This window comes from Miscanthus floridulus, chromosome 14 (assembly GCF_019320115.1).
Source record: "Miscanthus floridulus cultivar M001 chromosome 14, ASM1932011v1, whole genome shotgun sequence".
NCBI lineage: Eukaryota > Viridiplantae > Streptophyta > Magnoliopsida > Poales > Poaceae > Miscanthus > Miscanthus floridulus.
Genome location: NC_089593.1, coordinates 62,184,946 through 62,206,794, shown reverse-complemented (window position 1 = coordinate 62,206,794; position 21,849 = coordinate 62,184,946). Strand labels below are relative to the sequence as shown.

The 21,849-nt window shown below is 45.8% G+C and overlaps 1 pseudogene; it reads right to left on the bottom strand.

The window, feature by feature from the left end:
• Positions 1 to 1,081: 1,081 nt before the first annotated feature.
• Positions 1,082 to 17,308, bottom strand: LOC136506185 (disease resistance protein RGA5-like; annotated as a pseudogene).
• Positions 17,309 to 21,849: the final 4,541 nt, after the last annotated feature.

The following is a 21,849-nucleotide window of genomic DNA, read 5'->3' as shown; positions in this document are numbered from 1 at the left end:
CTTCACCTTGCGGTGAATGTGCTTTGTCTCTTTTGGGCCACGCCCGGGGACTGGCTGCCTGCTCGGCTGGTTTTCTACTATTCTTCTACTTTTTGACCCTGGCACCACATGACTACATCATCTACTGTCAGGCTCGGGGACTAAGTGGGCACACTTCACCTCGCGGTGAATGTGCGAGATTTTTTCTCGAAGACTATATGCCTATAGAAGAAGATTGACTCCAACTATCATGGTCGGAATCTAAGTAGGCACACTTGGTCCACTGCGAGAAAATTTTTGATTCTAAACTTGAGCTCCTTACACCCTTATGGCAAGCCGTACTTAGCAAGCCGAATATTTGGGGTAGACAGTACAGTTCATGCATAAGGACCAAATAACTTAACAGATCCATCAGTTCATAACCGGACATGATTATATGCACCCTAAACAGAGGTACTAAAAAGCATATATTTTCTAACTGGGTACTATCTCAATTCCATTCACTAATTGGATATTGCACAGAGAATTGCCTCTTTGGCTTATTTACCCAGAATTATATCCTTACCAACATATCGACAAAAGATAAACTAACGAATCTGCAGGAGAAACATCTAATATATCTGTTGAGAAGAGGAGAAGAAAGCATGCCTGCCTGTTTTTCCTAATGAGACATGGTGCCTGCCACTGTCGCCGGTTACAGTCGCTGCTGCCGCTGGCAGGTGCTGCTGTTGCAGCTTGGAGAGGGAGAGGACTGAGGAGCAGTGAGAAACTGGGAGCGTGTGCTCTCTCTGTCACCTCCACCACCGCCGCTGTTGTGCTGCTGGTCAGAGCAGCAGCAGCCGCAGCAGCTTGGGGGAGAAGACTGAGGCGCAGTGAGGGATGGAGTGCGTGGTCTTCGGTCTTCCTCACCTCCGGTCACCGCTGCCACCGCTGCTAGATGCAGCCACCAGGCCACTGCTGCCCCCACCTTTTTTTTAATTCACCACCGCCACATTTTCATGTAGAACAGGAGAGGAGATAGGGTTAGATGCAAGAACCCCTTACACCAGCATGCTGATTTTTCAATTTCTTCAGCAATGCCTTACTCCTTCACCATATTTTCTTAGTCCCACGTTCGAACTTCAAGGAAGGGTCGATTTGGATGGAGATCAGCAGCACTCCTGATAGCCTCCTCCAATGCCTCCACTTCCTGCACCGTTGCACCACTGCAAATGATCTCAACGATAAGATGCCTGAGAGAAGAGAGGTGCTCGATGCCAAAATTGAGACCCGTGCCTGCATTGAATGGAATCCGCAGCTTCTCGAGTCTAGGCATGGCCCCCGCTTCAAATACCAGCCCCACCCTGTTTCTCCAACACACGAACTGAAACTCCTTCAGGAACCCGAACATGCCGCTGCTCACAAGTAGTCTTTCTTTGGGTGCTGCTGCTTTTGATGACACCCAGAGGCACATCAAAGAAGGTAAGTTTCCAAGGATCTCCAGTGTTTCATCCTCTAATGGATCAACATTGATGTCTAGATAGGTGAGGTTGCCAAGTGATGCTATCCAAGATGGAATTCTAGGGAAGTAGTACTCTAAGTTCATCTGAAACTTCTGTAGGAGATAAGGGGTAGGGAACCAAGAATCCAACATGAAATCTATGGAATAACCATAATAACTCTGAATGCATAGAGATCTAAGGTTGAGTCTGCCAAGTTTACGAAGTGATGAAAGCAAGTTGTCAATAAAAGTCCTGTTGTCAGTGTCTGTATTGGCAATGCACCAGCGTAGTCGAAGAATCCTTAGTTTAGTCAGACTGCCCAGACCCAGCAAAGAAGAGGCCATGGAATTTCGGTTGATTTTGATCTCTGAAAGCTCCTGAAGAGCATGCAAATTCCCAATTTCTTCAGGTAATTCCATATTACAGACACGCACTACCGGAAACACCTAAGTTGCCGAGTGTCCCCACCTTTGTCGTGGGCAAGATTTCGGGCACTCGGCAAACATGGTGTTTGCCGAGTGTCCCAAAGACGACACTCGGCAAAAACAAAACTCACGGCATAACAGTTTACGCCGAGTGCTGACACTCGGCAAACAACAGACACACGGCAACTTCATGTCCAGGGTAACACCGTCGACCTCCGTTATCATTTTGCCGAGTGTCACCCGTTAACACACGGCAAGCCAACCTATATGCCGAGTGTCAAAATACAACACTCGGCAAATCCTGCTATATGCCGAGTGTCAGCATATGACACTCGGCAAATATTTTTTTTATTTTGCCCCCCCAAACTTTTTGTACTGTTGTCTTACAATACCTATTGCTCTGTGTTGAAGTTTTGTACATTTCTAAGTTATTTTACTATATTTCGTCAATTTATTTTAGTCAAATGAATTTTCGGTAATTTTTTTGTTTTGAACTGCAAGTGCTTCGAATATCCGAAAAAAGTGAATAAAAAATGATATTCTTGTCACTGAGTCTGTTTTGAGACCGTATCTAGGGCCAGACCAGAAATTTCGAACATTGTGTTCGCGAAACATGAGCAGTAACGCGTGGCGGAAAAGTCTGAAAATTCTATAAAAAGCAAACGAAGTCTGAAAATCACGAAATTCATCGAGTTGTCATGATATCATACGTGGAGGCTATGGTAAAAAATTGAGAGTGTTTCGGCAAAGTTGACACGTACGCTGCTTACAAATCGGATCATCTCCGGAGAAGTTTTCTGAGATTTGAGAAAGATCCGGTAAGATGATGAGATAATTTGAATGTCGATTTGGAGTTTCACTTCAAATTTTTTTGTATATACAATAGAGAACAAATATCGCTTCTTGTGAATTTTTGGCAATTTTCAGAGCCATTTCGTAATTTTAATTCTTTCGTCGCAATTATTGAATTTTAGATGCGTGATATACAAACACATGAAATAATAGTCCAATTTTTGTACAAGCTTGAAATATACATTTGTGAGTGCACCTAACAAAGTGTAATGCAAGTTCATTTCATGAAGTTAGTGAAACATGAAATAGAGGAAAGTAATTAAGTAGAGGAAAGAAAAGGGCAGCATGAAATATAGAAATAAGTTTGCCGAGTGCTGCATAGGTGGCACTCGGCAAAAATGTAATAATTTTTTTTTAAAATTTCTTGTTAAGGGAGAACAGGGATTTTTTAAAATAGGGAAAACAGGAGGGCACTTTTTTAAAAAATGTTTGCCGAGTGCCCAATCGTCACGGCACTCGGCAACTAGGCGTTTAGGTTTTTTTAAGTAGTTTACCGAGTGCGCCATCGGCCGACACTCGGCAAACTAATGGGATTTTTTTAAAAAAAACGTTGCCGAGTGTCGTATCGGGCCGACACTCGGCAAACAGGCCGCAAAAAAGCTAGGCCGCTGGCCGGCTCTGGCCATTTCTCCATTCTATCCCCGCACACGCGCCGCCGTCGAGCTCCCCCCCCCACGCGCCCTCCTCCCTCCCCACTCCATCGTGCTCCCCACGCCCGCCACCGTCGAGCTCCCTCCCCGCGCGCCGCCGACCGCACACCCCTCCGCCGCCCCCTCCCTCCCCACTTCGCGGCCCCCTCCGTCCCCCACCCCGCCCGCCTCCGCCGTCGACCTCCACCCCGCCCGGCCGGTCTGCCACAGCCACCGGCTGGCCCACGCCCCTGTCCCCGCCGCGAAACCGAGCGCGAGCACGACCCCGCCCGCCTGCCCCCAGCGAGTCCCTGCGCCACCTCGGTGCCCGCCCGCAGGGAGGCCCTTGCTCGACGCCACTCCGACGACCTCCTGGGCGGCTTCTACAGCGCGGCCGCCTCTCCGACGACAGCTGTTCTACGGCCACCCAGGTAACTCAAAGTCGCCCTGCTCGGTTGCTTCCGATTTGGGACTCGTTTCAGTTTTGATTTCGGTTTCAGAAGTGGCTTCCATGTCTTGATAAGCATGACAGTCTTGTGAAGTACCAGCATAGTCCATAGGAGACGCCATAATTTTGTTGTTGATTTGAAGAACACATTGTTCCTAGTCTTAAAATGTTTATGTGCTGGAGTATTTGGATGCCAAATTCATTTTCCAACAAATCCCACAAAGTAGCTGCAAAGGAAAATTAATGTCGTTGGGTCGAGCATTAGTCCAGATTAGTTCAGCCTTATTTAGCCTACCCATGTTCATGATTTCTTTCTTTGACATCCCAAGAGGTGTTCTAATATAAAGAAAATAGAGTATTTTAGATTTTGATTTTATTGGTACTATGATCAACTGAAAAAATATACTTGCTAAGTGGTCTGTTATCTGCCAACCAATGGAACATGGAGGTTTGAGTATACAGAACCTGAACTTATAGAATAAATGCTTGTTGAACAAATGGCTTTTTAAATTGTGCAATGAAGCCAGTATTTCGCAGGAGCTGCTAAGAAATAAATAAGTACATTAAAGACAAGACATTGCCCTGATGATTCTGATTTTTGGATGGATCTTTTGGGAGTGAAGGATTAATTCATGAGCTTAGAGAAATTCAAATTAGGATATGGTACTGAAATAAGTTTTTGGAAAGATATCTGGTTGGTTGCATATCCTCTCAAAGCACAGTATCCAAATTTCTATAATATAGTTTGACATGAACATGCTACTGTAGCAAATACTCTAGACGTAGTTCCTCTAAAGTTTCCTTCAGAAGGGCTTTAGTGGGAATTAAGTTCGTTGAGTAGAATAACTTAGTAGCAAGAGTAGCAAACCTTAACTTACAATTTGTACAAGATTGTTCTTTCTGGTGTCTTGATGTTGTAGTTCATGATGTGCTAATTGCAGCTCTAGATATGACACACGTCATATAACTCCCCCTTATTAGGTTCATCTCCAGACGTGTGGTAAAGACCGTTAGAAATTTCCTGACCTTTGCTCGAACTCAGCCTCCTATTGACGTCTATTCGACAACACCTTGGGATGTTCTTGCTCAATTGTTGATTAGCGTAGACACCAATGCTGGTCCATCAGAACGAAAGTCCATCTGTTACTAAAATTCATTTGAATATTTGAGGCTCATGAAATTTCCATATAGTATTAACTAAGATAACAACAAATCCACAAGCTTCTGAGGCTGCCTGCATTATTTTAATCCATGAAATAGTTTTCCAAATTCTATGGAAATAAATCCCTGAATATGTAGACCTGCAGTAGAAGTGCTATAGCAAAGAGAAACATATGCAGATTGCCTATACCATCTTACCTCCTATCCTACAGAAACCATATGAATTTCGCTGTCAGTTTCACCTATCAGCTGGCTATGGTCAATCATGAAAAGATCAGGGAGTGGCAAGAAAAGGATCTGATCAGCTATTGTCCATTGTGAATCCATGCTGCTCCATTGTTTCAGAGTTTGCAAACTAAAAAAGTTAAACATCTAAAACATTTAGTATTGTGCACACTTCAAAAGGAAAATATCATGAATGTTTACTGTTATCCTCACTTGGAAAATGCCAATGATTTGCATTGTGTACAGCAAAACATAGAGCGAACAGGAATATTGCAATATACATGTGTAAAGCATATTGGATTATCACCCACACGTCGCTCTTGGCAGCATGAAAATTGCCTGCATAAGAGAACAATAGTTGGCAAAATTCTTAACAACTAGCTAAGTAAATAGAATGTAAGTAAACAGAATATAACCTATGCTGTCAGTAGGGGATATTAGAATTGGTAATAAGTCTTTAATGCACAACCAGAAATAAATAGAAAAAGATGTATGCCAGTATAATTTAAGGAATTAAGGATAATAAAGGGGCAACGGATGAACAAATCGAAATCGATGAGAGAATTTCTGAAATATTCATAAGGAATTGCCAATCTTCCATACAGAGTGAATTGATGATGTGACCTTGCATACAGGTATAAACTAATTTAGGTAGAAGCTGTATCTAATAAACACTAACACTGACGTTCTTCTAGTTAGGCAATCAGCAACTGTAAGACGAAGCCCCTGTTCTGCCAAAACGATTCTTGTCAGAATAATTAAGTATGCAAAGGGTAACTGAATATTGCATTTTTCATCTAAATTTATCAGTTAAGCTGTCAGATGTTGGAACCGGTGGTGACCACCGAGTTCACGATCTTGGAGCTGGCTTAAAGCCGGCCCGACTCGTTACAACGAGCCTGCGCTCCCACAGGTCCCATCCCAGGTCCACCGGAGCTACAACATATAAGACCTTGGGCCTACTCAACCCAAAAGACTAGCTTGATAGGTGAGGGTTCTCCCGCCTTATATGTTGTGCTCCCCCACCATCGCTGCACGATGTGGGACTAAACCCTAACAATCTCCCCCTTAGTCACACATCGGGGTGCCCCCGCATTATGTGACGCTCGAGATTTTTTATCGGGTTTAGCTTTTTTTTCACCATGGGCTCACGATACCAAATGTTGTAACCGGTGGTGACCACCGAGTTCACGATCTTGGAGCTGGCTTACAGCCGGCCCGGCTCGTTACCACGAGCCTGCGCTCCCACAGGTCCCAGGTCCACCGGAGCTACAACATATAAGGCCTTTGGGCCTTACTCAACCCAAAAGACTAGCCTGATAGGTGAGGGTTCTCCCGCCTTATATGTTGTGCTCCCCCACCATCGCTGCACGATGTGGGACTAAACCCTAACAATCTCCCCCTTAGTCACACATCGGGGTGCCCCCGCAATATGTGACGCTCGAGATTTTTTTATCGGGTTTAGCTTTTCTGACCATGGGTACTGGCTCTGATACCAATTGTTGGAACCGAGCTCCCAGGATCGAGCTCGGCGACGGCGCGACACCGGCAGGTGGCGTTCGTGGCGACTAAAACCCTAGAGCGTGAACCGAGAAGATGGAAATAATGACAACGAGATCAATTTGCCCAAACACGGCGTAACCATGCCTTATGTTTTCGTTCAGTTTATATAGGCCCAAGGCCTTGCCCCCCGTCGCTACGACACCTCCTCTGATCGCCCGTTATTTCTGGAACGCCAGAGGGACATGCACGGACGACGCCTCGACGGGGCCACACACCAGTACACGGTCTCGGCGTGGTTCACGCACATCTCTGAACCACCCAGGATTCTACGTGTCTAACTGAACTAAAATAGCAAACGTTCTAAAAAACAGGATTACATGAAGTAAAACAAAGCACTTCTAACATCAGATAGATGATCAAAGTCTTGAGACGGGAGTAGCGTATAGAAGGAACGGTTTCAACTTGCCAAAATTCATATGGAGACTCGTCTCCTCCCTATAGCCGCACCGACGAGCAGCGGATGTAGCAGTGGCACAGGTGGGGTCAACTCTCAGTGTTCAAATTAGAGGAGTCGACGAGACCTAGAGATGGAACAACACCAGCCGCCCAGTTACAACAATCATGCATCAAGACTTTTCCACGGTCACTGGTCTGGACGGGCAACAGCGAAGATTAAGATGAGCGGACGGATGGTGAATGACGCCAGATAGGAATATACATAGGTCACATCAGCTTAGTCTCACAGAAACAATATTTTTTAGAGTTTAGAAACTGATCTGCCAGTAGTTTAGTAGAAATTTAGACTCCCTATGTATAGGCCTAGGCGAGAACTAAAAAAACTCACATCACACCAGGAGGCTGAAAAGTCCAGATCATGATTTTTGGAGTAGGCCTTGAAACGTAGAGATGCTTTTAGGTCCTGTTTTTGGGAACCTAGCTAGCTAGCTTCTATTCGATGAAAAGTCCAGATCTTGTTTCTTTTTACTTTGTTTATGGTGATATAAAGGTAATTACTTACTCGTGTGAAATGACTTATTCTTTTAGGGAGGACTGAGGCTTCTGGCTGTTTGTTGGTGTTCCGTGGACCTTGTAGCGGTTGAGGCTTCTCCTGTTTGCGGGACAGCGAGGTGAGACATAAAACACCCCTCTTTTCCATATCATGCATGTTTGTCGAGCACGTAACCCGGTTAGGCGTCTCCCGTTCGAAAGAGATACGGTTGGAAATATGCAGCTCTTTGCATATCGATAACCGTATCTGTTTCGAATTGTCCATGTTTTTTGGACAGCCCTAGGATGCGTAGATAGGGTTAGTCTCCGTGGTCTACTCCGTTCCGAGGCAGAGTTTCGACAGCATCTCCCTGTTGTTCTCCGGATACACAATCTTCCTACCAGGACGTGTATTTGAAGAACAGCGGGGAGGTGCTACCGAAATTCTGTCTCGGATCGGAGTAGACCATGGAGACTAACCCCAGCTACGCATCCTCGGGTGGGATTAGGACCTATCCTGACCTATTAGATGGTATGGATGACCGTGAGTGGATGTACACGGGCCGCCCAAGTCAGCGTGCTTTGACTGATGAATGGGTTGAGAAGACGGAGGCTTTCATAGATAGAGCATTTGCCCTAGTGGAAGGTTGTGGCTGCAGGTGATCACAAACGCCTTTCCGGTGGAATCCTGGGTCTTCTGTGTAGGGAACACTTCCCCGGCCTGGTGGACTGGGCAGGAGGGGTGGAGCCGGCCTACACGTTCGAGCACTACGCGTCTGCCCCTGATGCACGAGATCGGGAAGGCAGGAAATTCGACAACAAGGCGCAGCGGGTTGTGAAAGAGCTGTGGGTAAGCCTTCCCCGCACTATCTTGCTCAATACATCGCATTCCTATCACATCTGGGTAAGCCTTCCCCGCACTATCTTGCTCAATACATCGCATTCCTATCACATCCTTGAAATAATGACTACATACATAATGTTTATATGCAGGATTTCTACAGATGTGACGAGGGATACGAGGAGAGGGCCGAGAGGCACGCTCACAAAGCCTGCTACAAGCTCGTGAAGGACATGCACTACGAGACGTGTATCCTGGCTGTACAGCAATACAAAGCTGTCTTCGAGGAAGTGAAGATCGACAAAGACCTCGCAAGAACCTTGACGCTGACCAAAGAGCAATACATGCTGGTAAATACTGTTTCTTCCTGAGATTAAGTACACTTACTGTGTTCTTATATGACAAATGCTTGTTGATGTGTAGGTGCCTCCAAATTGGGTGGCCGATAAAGGCGAGTGCTGGAGGAGGATGGTGGACAAGTGGTGCTCCCCGGAGTGGTCGGAGACACACGCCGCTTGCCGGGAGCGGCGTTTGATGATGACAGGTGCACCACACCATCAGGGGAACCTTACCCTTGCCGAGTACGCGGAGAGATGGGTACGTGACTTCATTTATGTATTCCAATGCTTGCTTCTGCATAGTTTCTAATGATCTTACTGTTTGTTTCATAGTCGGCGTCAAATGGTGGCGCACCTTGCTCCCAGGTGAAGGCATGGGCTATGGCCCACAAGGGCAAGGCGACGTCCGCCGTCGACTTCAACCTGTAGGACCCCCCCTCGGCGTACAGCAATCCCTCCATCCACAGCCGTCTCACCGAGTACACAACGGCGGCCAAGGCGGTCCATGGGCCGGAGTACGATCCGAGCACCCAGGATTTCGAAGGAGACCTTGTCATGAGGGTGGGAGGAGGTAAGAAGCATGGCAGGTACTGGCTTGGCGACAGCGTCGTCGACACGGCCACTACTCCCACTCTCTCCCAGATACGAGCAAGTGACACGGGCCAGAGGCCGCCCATACGCCCACGGCCGACCAGTACACAGCACGCCATGCAGACTTTGTAGGTTATTACTCTTTTATTTGTCGTTCATTGTTTCTTACATACCTTTGATTTCCATTGTAACATTGGGGTGAAATTTTATAGGCCGAGCTAGAAGAAGAGAGGAGACAGAGAATAGCGTTGGAGGTGAAGATTGACGCTGATCGGCAGAGGCAGGAGCAGATGTTTCAGTGAATGCAAAATCTCGGCGCGAAGATGGGTGAACCTCTGCCACAAGCGCTATTCCTCCCTCCTCGTCCTCCTAAAGACACTCCTATGAGTATATCTATCCCCATGTCCACTCACTCACACACACACCCCCATCCCTATCCAGCTCCATTTCACAACCCCCCCCCCCCCCCCCCCCCCCCCCCCCCCCCCCGGAAGATAAGGATGGGTTCATAATGTAATGCGCTAGATTAACACGGGCTTTTACTAGTTGCTTTTCTGCTTGGTTTGTGCGTTCCAGTCGAAAGCACATGATGACATGAAAGGCTCGTAGTTTAGCAGCGATCCGACGTGCCGACCGGGCGTGGTGGGCTTAGGGTCCCCCGGCTTACATTGCACACACTTGCGGCGGCAGCAGCTAGCAGCAACATGGAGTCGGGACCGGCAGGCAGCTCCTGCAGGTCTAGGCCTCTGGGGAGCTTTTCGGTGCCTCGATCGGTACTCTACTGGGAACCATATCTGGTTGTCGTTGGGTTTTGGGTCACTGTATGCTCCTGTGATGATCTCCGGTGCTATAGGAGCTTGCTTGCAGTTGCAGTTGCAGGTGTGAACAGGTTGCATCTCCTGTCCTGACATCGCCAACTGCCAATCTTGCATTGGCAGCCCGCTTGTCTTATCGGATCATATTTGGTTTGCTTTCTCAGAGCAGACCAAAAGATTTGGAGCTAGCTAGGAGCAGAGAGGGGACAGGGTTGCGGTAGTTCATGGGATGTTTCTGTTTGCATTGGAAGATTGTGCCTGCGTTGGTATGGTTAGGTGTCAGACTCATGGAGCATGGTTGACAGTAGATAAATCGATAACCCATAGTTAAGCAGGATTTCAGAAGACCACACGTTGGATCTGAGGATTAGTTATTTAGTTTAGTTTAGTTGTACAAGTCACTGTTGTTTACACTGCCCTGGCTTTGGCTTGCCGGTAGGAGCGCGAGTACTGTAGCAGGAAAACTGGAACCCAGAAATGGTTTACTCTGTCTTCCTCATACGTTGGACTACACGAAACGTACGAGACAGCGTTACATAACGGGTGGAACTTGTCTTCCAAGGCGGGTAACAAAATTGCACCTACACACACACCAGCACACACACACACTCACACACACAGTTGTATTTGTTGTATTGCCTTTTGAATTGCAATGCTACTAGCTATATATGTCTCAACAATTTCTTTTGCAGCTATCAAGTAATCTTATCTATTCTTTGTGCAGGGTCAATCGGCGGCATCAAATGATGTACCTCATGACCCACCGCAGCAGTCGCCGTAGTCTAATTGGTGATTTGCTTCTTTTCATGTGTTGAACTTATTCCTTGTGTTGCACTTATGCTTGTAATGCACTTGTGGTGGATGCTTTAAACTCGAACCTTATGTTGGTATTGTGGTTTGACATTTGTGTACCATTGTGGATTATTGTGATGTATGTGATATGTGGTGTGTGGAGATGATATATATATGTGATATATGTGCTGTGAAACATATCTGTGCTGTGATATATATATATATGTGCTGTGAAATGTAATGCAAAAAAAAAAAAAAATCAGATTTCTGAGGCTTTGCCGAGTGTTATGACCAAGACACTCGGCAAAGCAAACACAATTTACCGAGTGTTATCACCAAGACACTCGGCGAAAAGCTATTTTAAAAAAAACCAAATACTGTTTGAAAAATGTTTGCCGAGTGTCGACTCGGCATATGTTTATAATTTGCCGAGTGCAGCACTCGGCGACAAGGAATTCTAAAAACCAAAAATATTTTAAAAAAAATTAGTTGCCGAGTGCCTTGCCGTTTGACACTCGGCGAAGTCGCTGTTAACAGCGGGGCTGGCGTTATGACTGTTTCTTTTCGCTGAGAGCCAAACTGCACACGGCAAAATGTTTGCCGAGTGCCCGATAAATGGCACTTGGCAAAGTTGGCTTTGCCGGAACTGTTTATGGCGAGTGCTATTCGCCGAGTGTTACACTCGGCGAACCATTTGCCGAGTGTTTTATGTATTTTGCCGAGTGTTTCGGGCACTCGGCAAACTCAAGGAGTCCAGTAGTGACGTAAACATGTCAAATTTTGCAACTGGACAATGCTTTTTGGCAATTTTGTAATTTTTGTGCCTCCTAGGTCCAGGGTCCTCAACTGCCGCAGTTCTCCCAGTTGTTCTGGGAGTGCAGGAATGCTCCTTACATGGAGTCTAAGGTACTTCAACTGAAGAAGCCTCCTTATATGTTAAAAATAATTGTGTTCCATCTCCTCGCCATTTTCTATATCAAGTACCCGAAGAACTCGAAACTTCGAAAGAGAAGGCATCTGTTCAGAATACCCAAAGATACTGAGTGATCGACAATAAGAAATGATCGCTGCTGACGGAAACATGGTGTGATCTTGGGAATAATAGTTGAGAGATAGCCGGCGAACCTTACGTTGTAACAATAACGTCTGATTTTTGCCAGAGATGAAAGTGGCAAAATCTTCTTCAACTGACTTAGATATCAGGAGATCAAGAATCATATCATGAACTCGGCATGAGGCCACTCGACCATCACATTTGATTTTCATTGGTTGAATCATGATTCTGTTGATAAGATCATTAAAATAATTCTCTCCTATCTCCTCCAAATCTTGTCCACCCTCCATATTAATGAATCCTTCAGCAATCCATCTTTTTACTAGTTGATCCCTTTCGATCTCATAATCTTCTGGAAATATACTTAAATACAATAAACACGTCTTCAAATGATGGGGGAGGTCATCAAAGCTAAGGGATAATATCCAATGTTTTAAATGCGGTAAGGCGAGGCGAGACGAGCGACCCCTTTCTGGACTCTTAGGCGAATAAGGACAACCGCCTAGGCGACGCCATATAAACATATTAATATATAAGTTAACTAAAAATTCAAAAGCAAATCAGACATTAATATTGCCAATTCTTAGCATATAATACAATAATAAGTGGTCCTACTAGACTACTAGTACACAACATCAAGTAGTAAGGTAGCAACTCTGAGATCTCTCATCTCTAGGCCATAAACTAGTCTCTAGTGACATAATATAACATAATTAATAGTGATGCACTGCTGCTAGCATAGAACTGAAATATCTAATCAATGTCATCTAGGGATATTGTGGCCTTCTCCTTCTAGTTTCCAAGTCATCTCTCATCTCCTTTCTAATTGCAGTAGTAGTCATTGTGCATTTTTTTTTATCTCCAAAGCCATCAGCCAGATGTTGCTTCAACCTTTTTATCCCTCCATAAAATGAGTGACCACATTGAGTGCATGTCACCACATCTCTATTACAAAGGTTTGGCCAGTAGGCATACTTCCACCCTGGATCTGAACTTGCCATTGTGCTACCAACTGTGAACACAAGAATTAAGAGAACTAATAAAGAATAGCACGTGGAAAGGAATCAGCAGTCCACTCCACTCTGCATCTATGGACCCAAGGAGAAGGGGTAAAAACAGAGCAGCAGCGAGCAGGGTTGAAAACAGAGGAGCAGAGAACAAGGCAGGCAAGATTCGACCTTCAAGAGAGGAGAGAGGACAAGAAGAGGGAGAGAAGAGACATACAGGCAAGCAAAGCGCAAGCTGGACACCATGAAGAGCACAGGACCGACGAGTCCGTTGTGAGACCCAGCCCATTGGGCCACCGAGTACTGTAGCTGCGGCAAAACACTGTAGCTACCGGTAGTTTAGTATCCGTAGTTGTGAGTTCGCCGAACCAGCTTAAATAGCCAGACCAAGGACGTGTAGTAACCTTCGATTAATCGTTTTGCGCGAAGCGAGGACAAAAGCACAAGCGGGTTGCTACGTAGGTGGGGCTCACCCCTCGGTAGAGTGGGCCTGTGCCGTGTGCCGGGCTTGGGCGTTACAAATGGTATCAGAGTCAACTCTTGCGGTTTTATAGACATATGGCTCGGGAGCTCGGACAGGTTGTGCATGGCTCTGCAAGAGCATGACACTTGGGCCGGGGAGCTGGGAATATGGACGTGGCCAAGAGAGTCGATCCTGGACATTTGTCCCGCATGGTATGGACGTGGCCAAGAGAGTCGATCCTGGACATTTGTCCCGCATGGATAAGCTGGTTCGATAGCTCGACGAGGACGTCGAGTCCTTTAAGGGTGGGTGGATGTGAGACCCAGCCCATTAGGCCACCAAGTTACTGTTACTGTAGAAAACACTGTAGCTACCAAAAGTTTAGTACCGTATTGGTAGTTCTAAGTTCGCCGAACCAGCTTAAATAGTCAGGCCAAGGACGCGTAGTAACCTTCGGTTAACCGTTTTGCGCGAAGCAAGGACGAAAGCGCAAACAGGTTGCTACGTAGGTGGGGCTCACCCCTCGGTAGAGTGGGCCTGTGCCGTGTGTCGGGCTTGGGGCGTTACATCCGTCCAATCCCCCCTTCGTGGGTGGAAATTGACGAGCCGTGCGCGGCGCGTCGGTGGGATGCGTGAGCGCGCAGGGTAGCGGAACCTGGCAGGTGCGGTGGATTTCTTCTCTCGGTCTCTCCCCCCCTTCTTATCCCTTTTCTTTCCCAAAAATCCGTGCCCGATTTCCTTCAGATCCCAGCACGCGGATCCTTCCCGCGCGCGATTTCCTTCCCGCGCGGAAGCGGGATGTGCCGGGCGGGAGATACTTCTTTCCCGCGTTGGCTTGCCGGCACGCAAGGCGACCGCCGCGGCCTCCTTGGTGATGCCCTGAACGCCTAACGCGAAAGGCGGACGCCTAGGACGGGAAGGCGGACGCCATACGACCACATAGTTAGGCGATCCCGACGCCCAAAAACTTTCCTCGCCTAGGCGATGCCTTTAAAACATTGATAATATCCTTCTCATTTCTTCCACATCAGGATCCTTTTCCAGTGTTGAACCAATTGAATTATATACCCTATCCCATTCTTGCTTTGTTCTAGCTTTATTAGCCAATAAGCTAGCCATTGTAACAATGGCCAGTGGTGAACCACTGCATTTTTCCAGGATTTCACTGGAAACGTCTTCCAAACGAGGAGGGCATATATGTTCGGAGCCAAAGATTCGCTTGAAGAAAAGACATTTGGAGTTATCTGTACTAAGAGGTGTTATTTCATAGACATGATCATGATGAGGAGGGCAGCACGACTTGGCTATAGAAACAATGCACGTTGTTGTCATAATTCTGCTTGCACAATTATTCACATACAAAGCACATTTGATGGTCTTCCATGCTTGAGTATTCCATATATCATCAATAACAATGAAGTACCTATCACGTGCATATCATCTATAAATTAGGAAGGGCTGCAAAAATATCACAATGCCATATCTAAAATGCCATTGTATATAGATAGTGTAGACAAATGAAAAAAATAAAAAACACCTCTGCACTCAACAGTCAACACATAATAATTACATAGATTACAAAACAACTGGGAGCTGATCCATTGGGCTTTTCTCTATCTATGAAGTGCAGAAACACTTATCTTTTTAAATGTGTCCATGAATAAATTTCCCAAATTACATGTTTTATCATTTTATGGCATTGAAGTATCAGATATTTTGGGTAGTAGTAACTCTAGAACTTATGGTCATAAGATTTCCATGATGTATGGTACAACCATATGAGTTAGCAAGTCACGTACTTAGCAGTGCTGCAGTGGTAAGTGGTTAAATAAAACTTACATCAAGAACAATTTGAAATTGAAAACATGAAACATGTCAAAATGTCAATTCAGCTGTGGTTAGATTAAATTTACTTGAAGAAAAACTTTAAAGCCCTCAACAATCTGAAATACATGAATATGGAAGTTAGACATATACAGTTCTAGAAGCCCAAAAGCAACCATATATTATGTAATTGATTAAATCCAGAAATGGAAATAACAGCTCGTTCCATTCATCCACTAAATAAAAGAAATCTTTTGAATACTGGATGAAGATACTGATAAAAAATGGTTATGCCACCAATAACCAAGTTGCCATTATTATAAATTCATGGACTTACCTTCTTCTCTGTAGAAAATCTCGGATCGCATTGATAAACATTTCCTCATCCCATGTTTCCATGTTAGCATACTCCTGATGGCTGACTTGATAGAGTATATTTCTTAAATATCTTCTTTACATCAGGTTGTTGTGACAAAGAGACAAAAGCTCGACATTGGAATTGGCTTTTCCAGTCTATGGCAAACCTCATTCGCGAGCGTGGTTTTACCAAGGCCCCCAGGACCCACAATAGATATGACCTTCACTTGCTGCACTGATGTCCTCTCCCCCTCCATTAGCATCCTTGTAAGATCATCTCTTGGTCGGTCAATGCCGACAAGCCCATCTGGATCAGCATACAGTGAAGGCAAACGGGGATCAATGACAGTTTTGGTGCTAGACTGAAAGGTGAGCTCATCAACTTTGTACCTCATGCGGCGTTTGTTAGCATCTTCAACACGTGCCTTGAGGTCCTGGATTTTGCTGCCAATTTGATAGCGCGCCCACATCACCTTAAGCTGTTGAACCACCCCATGAACAAGGCCTCCAGAGTCAGTCGTGCTGTTATTGCCAACGCGATGCATAAACTCATCAATGCAATCCTCTATGTCATAAGACATCTCCTGCACTTGTCTCCGCCACTCCTTGGTCTGCAAATCAAGATCACTGTCCACCTCTGCCAGCCTCTGAAGGAGGGCGTTCATGCTGCTCAGCTCATCCTTCATAAAGTTCACCTCCCTTTGCACGCCTGTCAGCTTTGTGTACTCCTCCCCAAGCAGGGTTGTAAGCTTGTCAATGACAGATGTCATCACCCCCGTCAAGACGCTCACCATCTGTTGAAAAATTGATGGGTTTAGCAATCCCAAATACCATAACGAACTAAAGTGCAAGCAGCATGATGAATAAATGGGGCAGGTGGGATGATACTTTTATTCCATAATCTAAAAAAAAAGGATGCATGATGAAGGGAAAAACAATTCAGCAATAAGTTCTGCAGGTGTAAGCATAACAATAGAAGCAAAATAAGTGGATAAGACCCATACTTACACCTGCAGAAATACTAATCATGTAAACAAAACAACAAAACCCCAAAGCATGTTGGGGTAAGCTAAGCAATCGCATGGAATGGCCACTCGAATCCTCAATTGTGCATGGTTGCAACCAAAAAAAAAAAGGTGCCCTGTACAATTTATTCAAATGCACATTCAACTCATAGACAAGTAGAGACTGGCTGGTGACAGCAGCCTCCTAAACCATAATAAACAGCGACTGGTCCCCTAAACTGAATCTGTGAATCCCACCAGACCACCGCGCCCCGATGCACAACAATACTGCAGTCACTGACCATGAAAGTCAGATTGATTATGAAGATGCGTGACAGTAGCAGTTGGGCGGAAAACACATAAGTGATGAGATTAGTTTGAACAAGCTTAGCCCCAAGACAGCTTTGTGTGAAAAAAAAATGCTACTATCAAATAATCCTCCTAGTTGGAACTAGACGCTCCAAAAATTTAAATCGCCAAAGCATAGCAGCTATACCTTGGAATCCAAATGAACGTCAACCAATCGAGGCCGATTAGATCGGCGAGGTGCGGGGAAGGCCAACTCGGCGCCCGGGGAGCTCGGCGCAACCGCGGCTGAGAGCAACTGATCTGTCGGTGGCCGGAGTGGAGATCGGGAGCCGGCCAACGGTGGGAAGGTGCACCGCCGACAGACGCCTCGCGGAGGTCTGCTTCTCTCCTTGGATAGCCGCTTGCCTCGGCTTACTCGCTGATGAAGGTCGTGTTTGGCAGCTAGTGGAACCGTGGTAGCCTTGCTTTGCCGGAAATACTCTTTCCATTCACACATTTTTCTCTGTAACCATTTTTTCTCTCCCAAACGGTCAAACCGTAGTACTCCCTCCCGTAGTACTCCCTCCGTCAGGAGAGAGTGTAAGGCTCGCGTGCCAGTAAAACAAGTTTAGAGTGAATAGTATTTATATTTAGGGCTCTAAATCAATTTATTATAAAAATATATTTTATAATTAATATAATAGTATTTATTTGATATTATAAATGTTAATACTTTTTTTTTATCTATAACTAGTCAAACTTATAAGATACTAAAACGTAACACGGTATAAAAATTGTATTTTTTCTTGTACGGTGGAGTACAATTATGTGGGTGCCACTCTATTGTTGAATAGGAGTAGCTTGTTTTTGGCATCGTTATAAGGTAGCGTATGGATGGGTTTTTTTTTTCCAGCATCATAAAGCTATGGGTAGTCTAAGTTAGTTATGAATAGTATATTACCTGTGCTAACGCTACGGTGACATTTTGCACAACACAAATTAAACAACCAAAATGGTGTATATGCTTTGGTGATTTTGAAAAAAATCATCGATCACATATTATATTAGAATAAAAAAACATGATTCTCATGACCCTCCTTGGTAACCAATGGGTGATAAACCCTTACTGGACCAGCAGGCCATCACGGTGATCCTCTAGTGTACAAGCAGCCCCAAAGGGTAGTTGCTGCAAACTTGATCAGAAAAAAACACATACTCCCGACATATCCCCACATAGGTTATCAACATGGATGCTTCAGTAAGTTTAGGCTTTCAGCAATCCAGTAGTGAGACATTGTCCCATCAGTGTTCTGCTTTATGTTCGTCATGAAACTTAACTTACATTTGCAAAATGCATAACATTAGGCATGTCCAGTTTCAGCAATCAATAGACGACATCAAATTACCTATACATCCCAAATGTCAGAACACACACCACTTGCAATGCAGTACCATATCAACAAGGCTCACATGCTTAACAAAACCTCGCATAGCAATTTTGGATTTTTCCACAGCACAAGCCACAAGCTGAAATGTTCAGATTTTATATAGGCTGAAATTACACTCTAGCAAATTGTACCAGTTCAATCTGCAATGGTGTTTATTACTTGATAGTTTGCTAGCAGATTCTAAGCATATATTTCATATAACCTGAACTTAGTGTGGGATTGCCGCTGAATAGCATGCTTTTTTTAAGTTGAATTTGGATTGTTATTTTTTTATTAATCCAAAATTCAGGATGGGCTTCCAAAAGCCTAATGTGATGCGGAGCAGCGGCAACGTACCTGCACCAGCACCACCAGCTCCGAGCTCTGGCTGCGGCACCGATGAGTTCAGCTGTAACGATGTGGTAGCTGTGAGCTATCACCCCTACGTCTATGTCTGCATGAACCTGCCTGTGCTCCTTGGTTTGTCAAAGAAAAACAACCATTCTCTGATAGATTCACCTTCAAAGATGTAAAGATTGAAAAGTTCTGCAATGATATAGAATGGCTAACGATTAGTAAAAGCGTTCATAAGTATCATGTGAAGGCACAAGCCATGATGGAAAAGCTTACAAGGTTCATCCCATGGAGACTTTGACATAGCAGCTCCTTCACAGATAGGGATCCCAACATTTTTTTCCTTGGATTTTTGCACTAAGACAGAGTAAAACCTCTCTTTGTAGACTACTGGAAAGCAGATGGTTGTTGTTTTCTTCTAAAAAAGACAATAGAAATATAGTGACCCCCGCTATTTGCAACACCGATTGCATGCTGCACACACTTGGTTACTATGGACGACTTGCCTATAATAATGAAACTGTAAGCTCACATTTATTTCACATAAATCATAAACAGATTGAAGAATTTATATTCATCTGACCATACCAACAAAGAGAACCTAAAAAGACTAAAAAAATCTTGCCAATTTCAGAAATCAGAAAACCCTAGATGAAGAACAAATTTGAGAAAACATCAAATTCATGGTGCTGTCCATACCTCAATGTCTCCAGAAACGCGGACTGGGAGGGAGAGGTGAAGGAGGAAGTAAGTAGATCGCAGATGGGGAATCGCACTGACCACCTGGCCACCATGGCTGGCCGGCTGGATACCATTGTGTACTGATCTCCACGTCACATACCATACTGTCTCATTGGGACCAAAAGAAATAAAGACTGCCATGTAGTTGATAAAGGAAAAGAAAAGCAGGATCACTACCATATTTTGTTTGATTGTTTGAAAGATATTTCAATCAGCAGACAAACAATCATCCAAGCAAAATCATATATCAAAACATGCGTACAATTTTTAGTTAGAAACTCCTTAAATTCATTAGGGTTATGCTCTCTGCCGATTAGAGATGCATAAGTTTTAATTATATGATCAACAGAAAGTTAAAACTGAAGAACAAATGTATACAAGTCAGCATAATTTTAGGGTTCCCTTTCAAAATTAACAAAAGTCACTGTTATAACAAGCTAATGGGGCTAATGGGCAGAAGAGAGGAACGAACCTTTAGTGTGCGGGTTGCCAGGCACGAACTCTCCCTCTGTCAACTCCTTATGCAACACTATAAAAGTGTGCTATGCGAACAAATAAGCAAGCAAAAAGGAATTGCACCGAATCAATCACAACAGCTCATAACTAAATCGAGGCAAATCGAAAGGAGGGGGTGTGGTGCGGTGCGGTGCGGAACTTAGAAGGCCGAGGGTCCATGAGCGGTGGACCTCGAACTCCTGCGAGAGGGAGAGGGACTCCGACGCGGTGGACTCCAGTAGCGTCGGGCCCTGCATCCAGTCGTGGTACCGCGACACGTGCTCCTGCATGTACAACACCATCAGCGCCGGGCAAGCGCACGAGGAGCCCGAGCGAGGGCACCGGCTGGTCGCCCTGGCTACACACCTGGCCGCCGGCGCTCTGGCTGGCTGTCGTAGCCGACACGGCCTCTGGAAGTGGGCTATTGATAGATCCGTCGGGCTTCACGGGTGCTACGCACTCGGGGGAGGTGTGGAGGGAGCCGGCGACGGGCAAGATGACACGGCTGAGGCGGAGGTCCAGGCCGCCCCGCCCTCCTGGCCGCCATGGCTGTTTTCTTAGGCGACACCAGGTTTCGAACGTGGATCGCTATGCGTGGAAGGAACACGGCGTTGAAGCCTCCACGGCCGCGTTGAAGCCTCATCATGGCAGTTGATGCAAACAGCGTGTTCACTGGTTGGTTCCTAGGCTGATAAGTCCGGCTGGTGTTGGTTTGTTGTTAGAGAAAAATACTGTATCATGGCTGATAAACCCTGATTGAAACCAACAAACGAACATGCTGAAAGAACTGTGGCCGTCGGATTGCGTTGAAGTCTACGAGGAGTGGGTTTTAACCTTTAATTTTAATAAAGACGATTTTCTGGGTACAATAAGGTTGGTGTATAGTGGTTGGACTCCTCAGTAGAGGATGTTTTTTAGTGTACCTAGGATAGTTTTGATTGGTCCATTATAGTAAATATGTGAAATATAGGGTCACTTTGGCAGCTGGCTTCAACAAATTGGCTTCTCTTGTACAACAGTTTTTCCGGTGAAGGGAGGCTGTTTTGAAGAATATTTAGCAAAAACTATTTTAATGACTATTTTGTAACAATAATGATTCCACTCGGATGTCTTTGCGGCCAAACACATCTCCTCACTCGCTACATTCGCTCCCTCTCGTCCGCACCTAGCCATCCGCCTCCACTACGTTGCCCCGTCACGCGCGCCCGCCTCCACCAGCCCATGGCGACCGCGAGCCAGCGACCGCGCTCCTCCATGCCTCCCGCCCATCTTCTCCACACCCTCGCTCCCTCCCTGGCTGTCGGCGACGTCCTCACCCACTCCGGCATCCTCCTCCCCCACCGCGGAGTCCTCCTCCCCCACCGTAGCATCCTCCTCCCCCACGCGCGTCGCACGAGCTATGTGCCCTGTTACCTCCCTCTCACTCCTCTTGCTCCAGCGCGGAGGTGTCTCCGGCGTGAGCATGAGCTCTGATCCACGCGGCCACCCTGTGACCCCCTTCCTCTTCTTCGCCCGGCCACCCCTGGCCTCAACTCCGGTGCGGGGATGGGCATGACCTCGATGGTGGCACCAACGCGGGCGTGCGGCCCTGCTCCAGCACCTAGAGCCCTAATGCCCGTAGATCTGGTAGCCATGGCACTCCACGCGCCAGGCTCTCTCTCCCCCCTATGTTGCAATTGTATGTTTCAGTTGTTTCAGACGTTTCAGAGGTATGTTGTAGTTGAATCATATGTGTAACACCCTCGGTGTTACACCCTAAATTATTTAC